We start from the raw sequence: 14,210 nt of genomic DNA on the forward strand, positions 1-14,210 counted from the left end.
CCGCCGGTGGGAGTACATGGAGTCAAAGGAGTTCGAGAGCCTGGTGAGTACACAAACAACTTACGTAACATGGGGGGAATGGCATCCACACCCCAACTACAACAAATGCACTCACCTACCCCCAAGCCCTCACCGGACACAACCACACTCAAAAACAACGCTCATGCCACTAACATGAGTATGCCCCATTCACAAAGCAAGGCCATGCCATGTCCCAGCCTACACAAACCACAAACCCAAGACAGGATGTCCGGGATGCTGGGAGGGTGGGGATCACTAAACATATTGTACAACTCAGAAACAGACACCATTGCCCTCAGCCCATATGGCCCAGGTACATACCCATGCACCATGCGCAATGCACAGGGCCTGGCAAAGTACTGACAAGGTAGCTGACACTTGGCCCTGCTGTAGGCAGCACAAGGCCCTCCTGTGACAACTGCAAACTCGAACACAAACACAACAAGCTCAGATATCTAGGACAGGAACTCACACTCACTGACATGGCAGCATGCGCCATGGGGGGACAGATACATCACCTGGGAGACCCCCTGCCAAATCACACCACACCCACCAGCAGGCACCGTCAATCAAGCAACAATCGATCAGGTTACTTGTAAGGCGCGCTACTTACCTGTCAGGGTCTCAAGGCTCGGGAGGAACCTGATCCCACCGGCAGCGACACCTCACAACACTCCGCGGATGACCCCAACCCACCTGGCCCCTCTGGTGTCCAAGCCCCTGCAGCACCTGCTTCAGGTACATCTGTGCCAACCACCACCCCCGTTACTGCCATATCCCAGGAGACACCCAGGAGCCCTGCCCACACTGAACAACTGAGCCAGTCTGACCTGGAGGGACAAGGTTCACTGGGCACCCAGTAGGAGGCAGCCAACACCGACACTGCCATCCCCCAGAGGTCCCGTAGACCCGATGTGCCCACAACTGCAGGCCAGGCTCGTGTGGGCAGGGGTGGTGGGAGTGGAGGCAGGCGGAGGCGAGAACCTGACCAGACAGCTGAAGGGACCGGTATGTCACACATACGCAACATCATGGAGGCATACCGGCGTGACACCAGGGCCATCAGTCAGGTAGTGGCGACCCTCACAGACATTAAGAATCAGAAGGCCGAGCAACATGCCAGTCAACAACAACACCAAGGACGGATGGAGGCAAGACTGGCTGAGCTCCTGGCGGTGCAAAGGGACATGAGCCATTCACTCCGTCGGATCGCCGACAACATGGGCAACCCTCCCTGTGACACCAGGCGCAGACCAGCACCAGCCACAGGGAGGGAGGAGGAGGAGGAGGAGGATTCGTCCGACGGAGCCTTCCAAACATCGTCATGGCCTGCATCTGAGGGTCCCCGGAGGAAGGTGGTTCGTCCACGGAAAAGACCGTGAGAGGCAGCGGACCATCCACATCTCCCAGGTCACCTGGCCTGGCACCTGGCCTTCATGCGCAACAGCAGCACATCATTGACTGACATTCTCTGCCACATGGACTTGCTGGTCACAGTCTGACCAATGATGACCAACACTGTGGTCTGGACTCTGATGACTTCAAATGCCAAGGATCCCATCTCCCCCTGTGAACTTTGGATTCTATGCACCCGGTAGAGCACCTTATTTTTTCTACCAAAACACGCACCCCACCGACAATAAAACTATTTATTTGTCATGAGATATTGCTGTCATTCTGCATTAGTCCACAACATACGTGTGTGTAAATGTCAAACTATGCCTGAGTGTTGAACTAACTCCAGCCATCCATACCCTGGGATCTGAGTCCGGTACAGGACACACATGGGTCACAATGTACCATCCGATACAGCCTGGGATCCCAATACTCACCCGTGATGGCCTCAAGCTGCTGAGGGGGGACTTGAAATACTGTGCGGCCACACCAATCAGGAAGAGGATGATGAAGGCCTAGAGGTCATGGCTCATGTGGAGGTTCCCGGGGAGGGAGTCCCAGGTATGTTTGTCCAGGCGTCAGAACCATCTCCTTCATGCTGGAGTGTTGTGGATGTGAAGAATGTTGTCCAGGCCAAGATCGGATGCATAGAGTTGGGCCAACGGGGTCTTGGATGACAGACGTACAAGGTTGATTTTGGGGTATGGGGTTGTTGACTGCCTCCTGAGTGTGTGTGAGGAGTGTGAAGGTCATCCTGCAGCACACAGTGATCCCTTGCAGCTATCTCAGGTGGACGGTGACGTGGATGGGGTGCGGGATGTTGAAGCTGAGTTGTGCAGATGCACCCTGGATGTGGACAACTTTCCCGTGAGTTTGGATGTACTTGCTCCATAGAGGGCGGGGCAGTAGTTGACACGGCTGGTGTCGTGGACCTGGGGGATGGTCTGTCTTTCCTTGGAGTGGATCTATCTGAGGATCATGTGCATCATGCAGAGGGTGTTGCAGCATGAGGTACAGATGCTGGTGATTTGCATGGCAAATGTGAGTGACAAATCCTTGATGCAAACCATCTTGTGTGTGTGGCCACTGGGTCTGGGTGCTTGTGTAGGGCCCCTGCGGGTGGGACACAAGGAGTTGAGCCAGCTGTAAGGGGACAATCCTCAGATGATTACCTCAGTCCTGTACAAGTCCAGCCTCAGGTGGCTGATGTTCAGCCTTTCATCCACAGACCTCATGCCTTCTTGAATGTTGGAACTGGCAATGGCTGCGTTTTTGGTGAGGCTGAGGAGCACCTGGGTGTCAATGGCATACAACATTTATTTATTTATTTATGGGTTTCTATAGCGCTGGAATCGACTCCAACCGGAGTATCTCTGCGCTGTGATACCAAATAGAGTCTAAATAAATATGCAGATGAGGGGCAGGGTCTAGATTTTATCAGTAAACAGCAGAGTTTTCAGTTGCTTCCTGAATTTTAAATGGTCTGTGCAGAGCCTGAGGGCCAGAGGCAGTTTGTTCCACAGTGTGGGCCCTGCAACAGATAAAGCTTTCCCTCCATGTCTGGTTTTTTTTGCACGAGGTACTGCCAACAGAAAATTCTCACTAGATCTCAACGATCTGGAGGGAGTGTAGGGGATAAATTTCGGCTCCAGGTATGTAGGGCCATTTCCGTTTAAGCATTTATGGATAATGCAACATATCTTAAACTTGGCTCTTTGTCGAATGCTCAACCAGTGTAGTTTCTGTAATAGAGGTTTTGATGCTGTTCTGGGGGGAGCATTTAGGACAAGGCGAGCTGCCGTATTCTGGACCACCTGGAGCCTATCCAGAACTCCTTCATTAGCAGAAAGGAGCAGTCCGTTACAGTAGTCAATACGACTCAATATAAGGGCTTGCACCAAAGTTTTTCTGAAGGAATCCGGTAGCAGTGGAAATATTCTGTGCATCATGCTGATGGTGTGGAAGCATGAGCCAGCTACCATGTTACTGTGCTGTTTGAGGGAAAGGTCGTGATCAAGGCGTATCCCCAGATTTTTGACAATCTGTTTGGGCTCCGGAACAGTGCCAAGATCAGATGGCCACCAGTCAGGAGTCCACAGTAATTTGGCATCTCCAAACAGCATTACTTCCGTCTTGTTGACATTGCTGTGGAGGTTGTGTGCGCATGTGACGGTGGAGAGGGGGGTCCTGGACACATTGAAGATTGACACGCTGAGAGATGATCCATGGGCCATGTGCCAGATGACACCACTATACCACATGCTGAAGGCTTGAGACCTACTCAATGGCCTTGCAGGTGGATGGAGCCTGTGTGGAGCATGAGGGACATGATCTGGTTGGTGTGACAGGGCCTGGAAGGCGGGGCAGCACTGTGTAGGCAGTTGGAGTTGCACACTCAGCATTCAAAGGTGTTGTGTGTGCGGTTTGGGTATGCCTGAGAGCAGGCGGTTGAGTTTTGGATAGACATTGCTTGGAGGGTGGCTACAACATCAGACTGTAGTGTGATGTGGGTCATGCAAGGACATGAGGGTCATGCAATGTGCACGTTGCATGTGCTGACGGTCCTGCCTTTGGCACCACGTGGCCGCAACAGTGGCACAGACAAGATGATGACAGCCAAATGAATGGGTGGAGGGAGGCAGGGAGGAGCATCTTTGAGGCGTGTGTCTTGCCGAATTCCGCTACTTTGTGGGCCCTTGCTGCAGGGGCTGCAGCAGCAGGCGCCATGCCCTGGAAAGTATGCCAAGAGTTGCACACAAAGACAAGGATGTCAGAAAGGACAACTGCAACAGGCGTATGTAAAGGAAGGAGTGTCCGGTCACCCATGGCACACCCCGAGAAAATGGATGCACAATCACCAAAGATGACTGACACAGGATCAGGACACAGAAGGCCGAGCTGCGCACAGGAGACACACCCTCAGCAGGTGTTGACGGCCCATTGTGGGGACCAACATGCCCAAATACATACACAACCATGGACTTTATGCACAATACAGATTCGAATCCATGAAGAACTGCATGCATGTTGCTAAACTACACATAGACTCATATGCACTATCTTTGACAACTATGCCAGAGATGCCACATGCAAAGTGGCAAGAGACCTGCATTGACAGAGATGAGGCATCTTGGAGGGTGAGGAACACCTTTATTTCTCAGGCTCACACTAAGGGAAATGCATCAATATGAACAGACTCACAGGTCATTTGGCTGAACATGTGGGACCTACACTGGACACCCCCTTCACAACACAGATGTTGTAAATCCAAATGAACTGGCACACAAGTGAAGGAGGTGGGCCAAACACCCCCTGCTGCACACGGAGAGGCTGCAATTCCCCAGTGAGCCTCCTATGGGGGATGTCCCACACTATGTCCACCCGTAGCATCCTGTATGTGTCTGAGTGAAGTTTTACACACATTGATGCCTTCCTCAGAATCCACAAACCATTACAGATGACTGTCATGAAGGGTGACTATCAATTCATGGGAGTCATGCTACATGTCATGTGCCCCATGGTGAGTCGACATGTATGCATGGTAACACAACATGCACAGAAGCAGTCCCCACTCATTCAAAACACGTAACACCCCCAAAATGCCTTGCTGCAATCCTTACCCAAAATGTCTTTTCAACATGTCTGTGCATGGAACGCTGATTCAGCACACGTTGCAATACTCATGAGGAATATCAGGAGGCCAACGATGACACGTTCAGACAACATGTGCAAGACCCTGGGGATGACAGACACACAAGGAGACAGCGAAAATATTGTTATCCACATGCATGGTCATTTACTCTACATGAATAATGTTGTCACCATGCTAATTCAAAATTTAGTGTCTCAGCTAAAATGTGTGGAATTACATCATCACTCGAGTCACACATCAGAACACACCTCTAAGTCACTTAGCATACAGTCAGCTGGACACATACATTGCAACACCTGCCACACAAGACTCCAAGCGTGCACACTCAGACCCAGTGACTCACCATCATGAGAAGAAGTTGCGTATGAGCTGACTCCCGATGTCCTCCTCCTCCTCCTCACTTGCTTTGTGACCAAGCCCTTCATCCTCTACGGTGGATGTTCCAGCTCATCCGGATCCAGGAGGAGTGGCACTGCCTCCTCCACTGCCATGTTGTGCAGCATGCAGCACACGAGGAAGATGTTGCAGACCTTTGCCGGTGCATATGGGTGGGACCCGCCTGTCTTGTGAAGGCACCGGTATCGGCTCTTCAGGAGGCCAAACGTCCTCTCAATCACTCGCCTGGTCTGCATGTGTGCATTATTATAACGGTGATCTGCAGCTGATCTTGGGTTGTGGAGAGGTGTCATCAGCCATGGCATGTTGGGATAGCCTTAGTCCCCAACATGGAAACATCATGTGAAGAAGTGGGTCCGGAGATGCCGTAAGATACAAAGATACCGCAACACACAGGACAAACAGAGTATACCCACCAACAAGACATGCTCGTTCGTTGTGCAGCCGCAGCATCATTTGTGGCACCCTGCTACGCCTCATGATGTAGGCATTGTGTGCTGACCCTGGAAAACATACACAGACATGGGAAATCAGCATGTTAGCAAGACACACCACAAGGGCATTAATAGAGTGGTAATGTTTACGGTTGCAATAGGCTACCCCCTGTGCCTGTGGTGGTACCAAAGCCACATGTGTCCCATCAATGGACCCAATTACATGGGGCATCCCTCCCAGGGCATAGAAATCAACCTTGACACCAGTCAACTGCTCAGGAGTCGGAAAATGGATGAATTCATCCAGGTGCTCCAACATGGCTTCTAAAACATCATGCAGGACACGGCTGAACATCGTCTGAGACATGCCACCGACATCAGCTATGGTGGCAAAAAAATGTAGGGCTGCCATCACCTTCATCTTGGGGGTCAGCGCTGTAGGATACCCGTGTCGCGGTTGGAGGTGTGGTGCCAGCTTGGCGGTCAAGTCCTCAATCAACTGTTGTGAGAATCGGTAACGTCTTATGCAGTCACGTTCCCTCATGGCAGCCAAGTCTGGCATTGGTCGGGGGGAGAGGCGGTACCCTGCAGAAAATTGGAATGAATAACGAAGAGTGAGAACATAACAACATCAATGTCAATGAAGTGAGCACATGCTCAACTGCTAATACACATCTGCTTAATACAGAGTCTGGTATGTGCAATACATCCAGGACACGTATGCCAGCCAGGTGATACTCCTACGAAAAGCCAGATACAACCGTTGATTGGCAAGTCTACATGACATGCCCTGAAACGAGCTGTGGGCCAGTGTAAGTGAACAGCCATAGACATCACAGGAGTGACATACATCCACATATCTGCATTTGAAGGATGTCATCTCATACAGACAGCTGACGGCAAGCTAGATGCACAGGTCACATGGAAGGTCAAATATACAGATCACACACATTGCGATGAAGGGGTACACGGGAAAACTGAAAACACAGACATTGAGACAATGCAGCTATGTCCTCATGTCAAAATCCCATGTTCAATGCATACAGACAGACGTTACGTGGGATTCCACATGTGGCATGGTGTGTGTACATATGTGCCATGCCCATCTACACACCGTCACATGTTGGATGCAGCAACAGCAGATGCAGTTGACGGGACACCAACTGCCAGCTCATGGGAACACATGACACACACATGAAATAGTCACATCGTGGCATGCTGGTCGTTCTATGTCAGTTATTAGTGTCCCTGTCCCTGGCATCAGGCGACAGTTGTGGGTGTTGGTGACTGTGCCATACCAGTGATGCTGTGCTTGACACGTTTGGACAACATGCACACATGTGCAAAGTGTGAAGGGGAAGTGTGCCACATAGTGCCACATCACACATGACATGTGTACACAGGTCATCACACATCTATTGTGCTCAAACATGAGGAGACATGTGCAATATCACTGCCTGACACACCTAGGCCCTGCACATGAAGGACATAAATGACAATGACTTGATGTACAGCCTTGTGAGAGTCTGAGACCTACATGGATTTTGTGTGCGCCCCCTATCACCAGTGTAAGCATGTGAAACGCACCGTACACACGCTCTGAGGGCGTGTGTATGGTCTGTATCACTATAGTAGTGTTGCTGTAGGAGCACGCGTGTTATGGGACGTACGCATGTACGTGTACTGCCTTAGTACACGTACGTGTACTACCTCAGTACACGTACGTGTAGGCACTAGTTGTACACATACGTGTACTGAAGTAGTACATGTACTTGTACACATACGTGTACGCACTAGTTGTACGTGTAGGCACTGGTAGTACACGTGAGGTAGTAGACGTATGTGTACTACCAGTGCCTACACGTACGTGTAGGCACTGGTAGTACACGTACGTGTACTACCTCAGTACACATACGCATAGGAACTGGGAGTACACGTAAATGTACTGAGGTAGTACATGTACACACTAGTTGTACACGTACCTGTACTGAGGTAGTACACATACGTGTACTACCAGTGCCTACACGTACGTGAACTGAGGTAGTAGATGTACGTGTACTACCAGTGCCTACACGTACGTGTACATGTACGTGTAGGCACTGGGAGTACATGTACGTGTACTGAGGTAGTACACGTATGTGTATGCACTAGTTGTACACGTATGTGTACTGAGGTAGTACACATACGTGTACTACCAGTGCCTACACATACGTGTACACATACGTGTAGGCACTGGCAGTATACGTACACGCAGGCACTGGGAGTACACGTACCTGTACTGAGGTAGTACACGTACATGTACCCACTAGTTGTACACGTATGTGTACACTGGTAGTACACGTATGTGTACTACCAGTGCCTACACGTACGTGTAGGCACTGGTAGTACATGTACGTGTACTACCTCAGTACACATACGTGTACAACTAGTGCGTACACGTACGTGTACACGTACGTGTAGGCACTGGTAGTACATGTATGTGTACCACCTCAGTACACGTACGTGTACTCCCAGTGCCTACACATACGTGTGAAACACACCGTACCTGTGTGGGGATTTGAAAATTACATAGGGGACACATAAGGGACAAGTTTTAGGCCATAAATGCATGCTGGTTGTCATGGATACCGAGTTTTCTGTTCAAATGTTTCCCTCAGGTGGCCTTGAAAAGTCAGTTGGCCACAAAATACATTGTTGCAAAGTGGTTGTTGACTTGACATGATGCTGCTAATTTGAACCATGCAAATGCTGTCACTGGTGTATGTTTAAAGGGTTTGGAGGAAACGTAGGATGCAAATGAGTCTGACCAATCACTCTGTACTGTAAATGAAAGACCCCAGCAAGGCAGATATAAGTCAGGCAGAACCCATGAGAGGGCACTTGCCTGCACAACCTTTCAGTCGACACCACTGTTGCTGTCTGTGCTTCCTCTGGCACCATGTCAAGGTCTGTGGAGAGGGCCCAGCCCATCACCCAGGAGGAGAATGAGGCATTGCTGGATGTCATCCTCCCACAGTTCCCCAGCCTGTATGGGAGGCCAGGGGAGCAGGTGAGTGCTGACTCCACTAGCTTTGACTGTGCACCTTTTTTGTGACTGTTACTTCTGGCATTGTGTCCAGGTGTGACAGACATGCAATGTTGTTTAGAGTGGGTCCCAGTGGGGGGAATGGCTTATGTCTCACATGCAGAGCATGATGTAGTTCATGTGTGCACTCCTCACGTGCATTGTGCTTACTGTGACATTCACTGCATAGTGCATGACACATTCAGCCTGGCTAATCCTTTGTGGCATTTTTTGTCTATTGTCCTTAGGTGATTCAGTGGTCCCCCTGGTGTGACAGGTGACTGTTCCCACAGATGTGTCTGAGTTGAGTGGAGCTGTGGTGAGAGTGTCCAAGTGATGTGTACGCCCGCTGGACATTGATGTGTGTGAATGTTCCTTGTCATGTTGGTGAGTGTCTATGTGAAGTGTTGCACCACAGCTGCATGAAGGAGGCAACAGCTCTACCCATCTGATGTGAGAAGTAAGCCGTGCTGTGTGTCTGACTTGCTGAGCTAGCCCCACTCCTGTCACCCCCCACAGGCAAGTTGCACATGTGCAGAGTGAGGTTTGTATCCGCTGTTGCCAATGGCATTTGATTGATCTGTGCCTGTGTGTGTCTGTGTACTCTGCTGAGGTTGCGTCAGTGGCCTGGGGCATGTAACTGCTTGGAGGTGCTGTCCATCAGCCTGGTGTCTCTTGTGATGCACAGTGTGTGCCATGTTCATGGAGTGTGTTGCACCCCTCATGCCACCTGTGTACTTTACATGCCATGTAGTGCATTGGGGCTTCCACAGAGGCCAATGTCCATATGACTAAAATGCAATTCCTTGGCAGCATCCTATGCCCTGTTCAACATTTCAAAGATGTTCAAATGTGTGTCTCTCTGACATGGAGCAGGTGTAGTGATGTTGTCTCACTTTGTCATCCTCACAGGTAACTGCCTACGCCAAGGGGAAGATCTGGAAGCAAGCCGTCAGGGCCGTGAGATCGGTGGAGGGTCGCAGTCAGCGCCTAGCACAAGTGAGAAAACGGTGGCAGGACATCCTGTGCTGGACCCGGAGGATCGCCCGGGTCCTGCTGAAGGACTCACCTCCACACTCCCACGGCGGGCACCGACACCTGACCCACCAGATGAAGTGTGTCCTGGCGGTGGTCTTCCCTGACATGGATAGGCGGTTACAGGAGATGCAGCAGCAGGAAGGGGGTATGTACATGTGTTTTTGTTGTGTGTCACCAGCTTTTGGAAGCGCTCAGTCGCCTGGATACACTGCCAGGGTTTATATGTGCAGTGCATATCCTTTTCCCAAAAGTCAACTGGTGCTGTTCTTCCTCTCTTACCCTCCTTGACATGTGTTCCCTGGTCTGTGTGTAAACACTATTGCACATGGTAATCTAGGCTGCCAGTTAATCCACGTGCACATTGCTTTCTGCATCATGTGTGGGGGTGGTCTGTGACATGTGTTGGTACCTTGCCTGTGCCCTGTCCTGTTCAGTCATTTGGGGGTCCATATTTGTTGGCACTGATGCTGAGTCTCAACATAGGAGTGTGAGGATTCAAATTAACAGATTTGCAGCATGCATGACTGATGTTGTGGCCTCAGACATGATGTGCATGAGTGGGAGATATGCATAGTGCCGGGACGGTTGCTCATGTTACAGTCAGATCATTCCAGGACCATGGAGCAGTGTGCCCACTACAGTCCCCTGAGACACCCTTGTCTCGGAATCATGTGTGTCATCCAACACTGTGCCCCTTCTCTGTGTGTTCAGCACAGGTTTGCATCTGTGGCATTGTTCCCTGGCCTCATTTGTATTTATGCCAAGTGTGCTACATGTGTCCACTGTACAGGGTGACCCCATTTGGCTTGTGCATCCTCAAACTGGGCAGTGCCTGTGTGTCTATGTACAACTATCTGTTGATGGTTGTTTGTCACAAATATGTGTTGGCAGCCTCACGAGGTGATGTGGAGTACATTTAGGAGATCTTGATGCACATTTTTAGTAAACCCAGATTAAGAGATGTAACTTCTTGATCTGTCTGAATCACATTGTCTCAGGTGTGGGGGGGGTTTGTGCGGGCAAGGCCTACATGTCCAAACCTTATGTCTCCTTGCCAGGTCTGACCTGTGTGTGATAATTGTCTAGACAGACACTCAACATGCAGTGACCCAGTCATGTTGTGCAGGGTTTAATGTTTGTGCTTTGCAGCATGTGTCAAAAGTTAAACTACATGGTTCCTGCTCATCCATTTTTGGCACCAGTGTGTGGTCCAGATGCAACGTAGTTTGGTCTTTGTGTGCTGACATCTGTGTTGACAGTCTTGGTTCCCATGAGGGTGTCTCCTCAGTGCAGGTGCTCCTTATTCCGACACAATTTCAGGCTCATTAGCTTATGCATTGTCCTGTGTTTGGACATGTGTGCCACTCCACATGACAAGCAGTGGGTCAGATGTGTTGCCAACTGTGTCATCATGGTACGGATGGCCATGTGACAGGTGGCATGATTCAAGTTGTTAGTCAAGAAGTTTTGTACCTTGGCACTCACTACACTTGTCAACATGTCTCAATTTTTTCAATGCTTGACTTTGATGTTATGTTGTGAAGGACAATAATGAGCCTGCATGACCGATGTCTCCCAAGAAAGTGCACAAGAAACCACCTTTACACTTTCCGGGGACACGCTGGCACATTTTAAAGGAAGGCACAGTTCGAATAACACTTGTTTTCAGATTATACGTATATATGTTCCCACATCTATTAAAACGGAACCTCCTGAGGCCTGAGCCGGGAGTAGAGCGAAATTGTGTGTTTTTTTAACCTGAGTGATAGAATTGATTTGGCCTTTTAAAACTTGCACTCACCTGCCCTGAGCACCTCGCGCTTCCACGAGTCCTCTGACAGCTGAGCTAAAAGCTACCTCTGGCGAGGGTTTGTTTTGCTTTCCCTGCCGCCATTGCCCAGGACATAGGCCATGCCCACCTGGTAAGGCCACGCCCACCCCCCTCTTCCCGCGCTATATAGAGAACGCTGATTGCTAGCGCTGCATCTATTAAAACGGAACCTCCTGAGGCCTGAGCCGGGAGTAGAGCGAAATTGTGTGTTTTTTTAACCTGAGTGATAGAATTGATTTGGCCTTTTAAAACTTGCACTCACCTGCCCTGAGCACCTCGCGCTTCCACGAGTCCTCTGACAGCTGAGCTAAAAGCTACCTCTGGCGAGGGTTTGTTTTGCTTTCCCTGCCGCCATTGCCCAGGACATAGGCCACGCCCACCTGGTAAGGCCACGCCCACCCCCCTCTTCCCGCGCTATATAGAGAGCACTGATTGCTAGCGCTGCATCTATTAAAACGGAACCTCCTGAGGCCTGAGCCGGGAGTAGAGCGAAATTGTGTGTTTTTTTAACCTGAGTGATAGAATTGATTTGGCCTTTTAAAACTTGCACTCACCTGCCCTGAGCACCTCGCGCTTCCACGAGTCCTCTGACAGCTGAGCTAAAAGCTACCTCTGGCGAGGGTTTGTTTTGCTTTCCCTGCCGCCATTGCCCAGGACATAGGCCACGCCCACCTGGTAAGGCCACGCCCACATTTCATCCTTCCTGCCAGCTATAAATCATGTGTCCATACAGGAAGCGCAGCGGACGAGCGCAGCGGGCGCGACGATTGCGCGCCGAAGGCACGCATAAGGCAAGCTCGTCTGCGCTCATCCGCACCGAGTCCGGGCCAGGGTCCACCTCCCCTACATCCTATGCCAAACATCCCATAGCCTACAGTGCGGAGGTCCTCCATGGCCTGAGGTCCTCAGGTCCGGTTTGTGAGCTGCACTGCTACGAGGCTACGTCCCTTCCAACTATTTGTCCACATTGCAACACCCCTTTTATCCGGTGGCAGACCAAATCAACGAAGCAGGAATACCGCATGTTTTCACTAAACTGCAGATCTCTGCCAAAATATAAGGTGGAAATTTCGTTTCTACTAGAAGATCGTTCGCCAGACGCAGTATTTTCTATCTGAAACATGGCTGACACCCGACTCTGATCCGGCGGTTGTAACCTCCCTCCCCTCAGGCTTTCAAATCATCCGACAAGATCGTTCGGAGGGTAGAGGTGGAGGGTTAGCAATTATATTCAGAGAACAATATCACTGCAGACTCATCCCTGAAACTATCCCAGATTGTGAGAGCCTTGCTTTCTCACTGGAGTTTTCCCCTAACCATTGCTTTTCGGGCACACTGATATACCGCCCTCCTGGTCCCCCTAAACAATTTCACAATCTCTTATCAGTAATTATGGCGCCACACGTTAGCACTTCCACCAATTATACTGTGCTAGGTGACCTCAATTTTCATTTTGAGTCACCGCTGGATTCTCTGGCTATCACGCTAACCGATGATTTGGCTGCATTGCAACTTAGCCAACGAGTAAAAGCCCCGACCCATGTGAAGGGTCACATGTTAGACCCAGTGTTCAGTAACTGCGAGGACCTTGTGGCTGGGCCTCCGCTGCCCCTCCCGTGGACTGACCACTTTTTGGTGCCCTTTACTTGGTCTACTCAAAAATCCAGTCCGGTAAAACCATCGATAAGACTCGCCATATCCTGGGCACGGATACCTACAGAAGAATGGAAAAACTCACTTATGAAAGAATTTCCCCCTAACAATGAGGATCCATGTTTGGCTAACCAGGCCTATGAAAACTGGATCCTGCACTCTCTCGAATCCATCCTCCCCCTTAAGAAATCAACGGTAAAACGCCTCCATAAAACAGCACCGTGGTTTTCGGAGGCACTTAGGAACAAAAAGCACCAATGCCGGCAAACTGAAAGAAAATGGCGCTTAGACTATTCCATGGAGGAAAAGACTCGATATCGAGAGGAGATAAAAGCCTATAAAAGGGAACTAAAAACTGCCCAAGCAGTGTACTTCTCTGACAAGATTTTAGCTGCAAAATCCAAACCCAGAGAAATTTTTCAAACTTTGCAAAAACTTACTAAACTCCCGTCCCCAACTGTTCTGAAGGAAAGGTCTGCCTCCCAGTGCAATGACTTGGCTGAATTCTTTTCTGCAAAAGTAAATAAAATATATGCCTCCTTTCCCTGCACTTTCACTCCCACCCCTCCGTTAATTCAGGATAAAATCAAGATCCTAGACTCCGCCCTGGCCCCTCCACCTCTGCTCAGTCACTTTCCTTGCATGGATCTCGAAGTAGTGGAATCCATGGCCCGGAAAGTAAAATCTGGATCTCCTTCTGACCCGGCACCCCCTGAAACTATGATG

This window comes from Triturus cristatus, chromosome 1_2 (assembly GCF_964204655.1).
Source record: "Triturus cristatus chromosome 1_2, aTriCri1.1, whole genome shotgun sequence".
Taxonomy (NCBI): domain Eukaryota; kingdom Metazoa; phylum Chordata; class Amphibia; order Caudata; family Salamandridae; genus Triturus; species Triturus cristatus.